Source organism: Alligator sinensis, unplaced genomic scaffold (genome assembly GCF_000455745.1).
Source record: "Alligator sinensis unplaced genomic scaffold, ASM45574v1 scaffold153_1, whole genome shotgun sequence".
NCBI lineage: Eukaryota > Metazoa > Chordata > Crocodylia > Alligatoridae > Alligator > Alligator sinensis.
The window spans coordinates 1,858,593-1,862,795 of record NW_005842099.1 but is presented as its reverse complement, the minus strand read 5'-3'; the positions used below and the strand labels follow the sequence as shown (position 1 = coordinate 1,862,795).

Here is a 4,203-nt window from a genome sequence, read left to right as displayed (position 1 = left end):
GAAAGAGTACATGCTCTTATTTCTCCTGCAGGGCCAAAATGGTCTTGGCTGCAGGTCACTAGGCAAGGAAGTAATTAAGTAACTAGCTATCAAGTTCTACTGCTTTTGGAAGTTGTTCTTCTCCATCAAGTCAGTCATCCCTTGCGGACTTAAATTTTGTTTTCGTAGAGAAGGCAGTTAGAGCAATTGCAATGATGTATAAATGTAAAGGTCCTGTGACTGGATGTACATACCTGACACAAAAGGTGTAAACAGACCTTGCCTTTGTATCAACAAATAGGCTAGGGACAGAAGTTACACACAAACCAGTTGGAGTGATCAATTCAATTTAATTTCAGTTTAATTTATGAAGGATTCTGGCTGGAGGCCATACTCCTGAAAACAACGTAACAGTCATACAACCATAATATAAATTTAAGCAAAAATAACAGAAATGTAAATATGATAATGAAATAGGGCCAACCATTATAAAAGCATTATTCCTCCTCCTAGAATTAACATAATCAAGGACAAATATGGTGCTAAATTGGATCATGAATCTATAAAAAATGTTGTGCATAGGTCTACAATTGACGCAGTGAAAAACAGATATAGTGATAAAGTTTATCAGTCATATCAACTGTAAAGGAAGTTTAGCGCTGATTGCTTCATCCTTGTCTTGCAATTTTTGCTTACTTACTGTTTTTGCTTACTGGAGCTGTTTACTGGAGGAGCCATATTATTTTCACTGTAACTGAGAAGTATATCAGTTTCTGCAAGAACAGTGGTAAATACTTTCTCCTTATGTCGTTATATAGAGGACATTCTAAGACATAATAAATTGTCTTCCAAAACTCCTAGACAGACTGGGCAACATCTTTTAGCCCTTGGAATGGAAAGTCTATGTCCAGCCAAAACAGCTGTGGGGATCTGCTTGGTCCTGAGTCTAGTCAAAGAGGTTCGCCACTTACTGTTGCGATCCAGCTGTAAATAACTTTCTCCCCCCCAGTCTAATTTCCAAAGAATATATAGAGGGGCAATGTAAGTACCTCTGGCCACTGCAAAATCATTCTGCCTGGCAATATCTTGGAACCTCTGAAAAACCCGGACCTTTTCTATGGGGGAGAAGAATCTTTCATTGCCTTTGACATGTAGTGTCCCATCCTGGAAAATGCAAAAGTGCAGGAAAGAAAAGCTAGTCAGGGAGATTGAAGAGAAGGGGAACTGTTGATGTCTTTTATATAGCACAATTTGAGCAAGTGAGACAGTAGAAGAGGCAGGATTTTAAACCAGAATCCTGCCATTCTAATAATAATATTAGTTAAAATGGAATCTAATCCCATCTCTAATCTCAAGAAGGATATGGGAGTTGAAGAAGGAAGACCCAGAAGAGCCCTGAGAAACTTATTCTGAGGTAATTCTACATCATTAGTGGTTGGAGTGATCAGAAACTGGTTTAAACCTATAACACAACAGATGTTCAGTGCATATAAACCAGTTTCAAAATGGCTAAAAATGCTTTAAGATAATCCTGGTTGAATATAGTATCAGACTTAACTGATTTGGGTCAAATCGGTTTATGGAACTTCTGTCCCAGATCCCTTGCTGGTTTAAGTTAAATCAAAGTGCCCTAGCATCCCAGCATACTTTTCAGCCCTGGGCTGGGTGTCTGCTCCAGAGAGCAGGGCTGGCCCTGTCCCTTTCCTTCCTAGTCAGAGTTCTGGTTGACTGAGAAGGAGGTGGAGATCGCAGGCACAGCAATGTCTGACTGGCTTCCCCCTACCCCATCCTCCCCTTGCTCGCTGCTCAAGCAGGGATTCCCCCCACTCCCACAACAGGGACTCTAGCAGCACGGACCCCAGCCAGCACCTGGCCACGCCACCCTCATGCTAGCTAATGCTGAGAGGTGTGTGTCTCCCCAGTTTCACTGGAAAAAAGGCAGACAGAATGGTGTCTGCTTAGGGCTGTTTGGAGCTAATCACCAGGTCAGCTGGTAGTGTCCCTCTGTTCTTCCTTACACATGCCTTGGAAAAAGCTATTTAAGAAGAGTTTGAACTAATAAGAGAGGCTTTTGTTTTCTTAATGGTCTGATGAGCTTGTGTTCTGATAAGCTCGCTTCTGGCTGCTGGCTTGTTTCAAAGGTCGCAACATGTCAGTGTTCAAGAGGGGACAGAGAGAAGCGTGAGAAATAACCTGGTTTGTAATGTGTGACCTGTGAGTGCCTGTCAGTTTGCTGTAGATAGTATGAAGAAGCAGGGAGAGGAAGATTAAAAAGCTCTGCATCATCAACAGATGCATGCAGTCCACACAAGTAATCCTCCCTTCCCCCACCCACCCTTTGCCTCAAGAGTGCTAGCAGGGTGTCAGGGTCTAGCAACACTCCCTGCCTCTTGAGCAGTGAGCAGGGAAAAGCCTGGTGAGGGCTGCTTCCCCCTCCTCCTCCAGGCACACCCTGGCTGGGGACTGTTCAGGCCAGGCTGGGGGTTTAAACCCCATGGCAACTTGCCAGGGCCTGGCCACATCCCTCCCCGGCCCCAAGCTCAGCACTATAGAAGGGAAGGGATGGCTTGCTCTAGCGTCCCCCCAGTTTCTAGCCTGAGCCACTGCAAGCATGTGCCTGCATTGCCTGAATCAAAAGTGAATATCTATCCATTTACAAATCAGTTCAATCTCTGCAGGTTTGACTAACCTGCAAAGATTGAATAAATTCAGGCTCAGGTTTTTGAATGTCTGTCCCTAGCCATAATGTTTAGGGCCAAGCAAACAGATAGCCATGCCCCTTGTGCCTCATGTATGGCTGTGACAGGCGGTATGCTTTTGGTCTCTTTTTTTGCAGGGGATGTCTGTTTTAAGGCCTGGAGCTGCCTGCGCACTCCCAGACACTCTGAGAAGGTGTTTTTGGGGCTTCAGGGACCCAATTGTGTGTCCCAGGGAATTCCCATGGTGTGCAGGATAAAGCCTCTGGAGCCAGCTTTCCCTGCTTACAGGCACGTGCCTTGAGGATCCCAAGGGTACATTTCTGCAAGTGAGGAACATGTTGCTTATGGTCTTGCAGGTCAGTGGGCAGGACAAAGGGCAACATTCGTTTCATTCAGTGAAATGGATCAGCTGCACTTGGACACATCCTAGCATAGCTTATCTGCTTCATTTGGCAACTTCTATTTATACCCTGTGATTTGGAGGCAGGTGGCAGTGAAGAGGAGGTCAGACCTGTCCCAAAACTTGTCCAGCATCTTTTCTAATTATACAGCTGTTGCAAGAAAAGATGTTGCAAAAAACTTTGCCTCTAATTTTCTGCATTATCCACACTTAACCACAACATAGAAGATAGTGAAGAGGGGGATTCCCTTTTCTCCTGGCCAAGGCAGCAAGTAGGCACAAGTATCCCTGAGAGCCAGAAAGTGAGGAAGAACAGAGAGACTCCCTTACATGATGTAAGAAGTAATTGTCAGTTTGTGTCTTAAAATGCTTGTACTTGTTCTTCTCTCCCACCTCCTCTTGTTCTCCCTCTCCTGTTCCCTGTTTATTTCCAGATTAGAATTTTCTGAAGAAATGGTTTCTGCTGAAATGTGCTCTGTATTCCTTTAAAAGCTGTTTATTACAGGAGGTTGGGCTTGGTCTGTCCATTCCCCTTTGCTAGTAAGTGGGTGTGTCTATAAGACTCTTGATTTCTACTTCTGGGAAAATCAGATGCCTTTGCTCCACGTTAGCTACCTCCGTCCTTTCTAGTTTCAGCTAGTGTCTTTCGCTGGCCTTTTTATCTTATGTGATGATAAGAAAACTAGGCAGACAGCCAGCGATTGTTGGGCTATAATAGACCCAGTGGTATGTACAAAATTTGATTACGGCTGTCAACACTAGAATGAATAAAAGAGAGAGCATACCCTAGACAAATAGCTGTTAGATAAATGCTATATTGAATTCAGTAATAGTAGGAATGAGACCATTCCTTTTTCCTAGTGAATGCAGTGGTTTATGGATAGTGTGTGTGTTGAACACTATGGTTCATTTAAGAAGCAAAATCCTGTTGTGCTTAGGAGTAAGGCTACTTCTTCAGAATTTCTCTCTTGCTTATCAGATCTTGAAGTTGATGTCTTTCAGTATCCAGTATGTTCTGGCATATGGACCCAATGTCATTTTTACTTAAAAGTATTTTAGTGTGCTATTGTTCCTGCTCTCTACTAACGTAGATGAAGGTGGGTGGGTGGGGAGGGGAGGGAGAGG

The 4,203-nt window shown here is 43.8% G+C and overlaps 1 protein-coding gene across 8 annotated transcripts in view; it reads left to right on the top strand.

The window, feature by feature from the left end:
- Window positions 1-4,203, top strand: part of UTRN (utrophin) — a 580,332-nt gene that overhangs the window by 49,416 nt on the left and 526,713 nt on the right. The window contains exon 1 of one of the 8 annotated variants that reach the window (XM_025204845.1): window positions 3,396-3,413. The exons of the other annotated variants lie outside the window; for them this stretch is intronic. The gene's annotated coding sequence lies outside the window, so the exon portion shown is untranslated. Of the gene's footprint in view, window positions 1-3,395; window positions 3,414-4,203 lie in introns of those variants that run through there. 8 annotated transcript variants of the gene reach the window in all.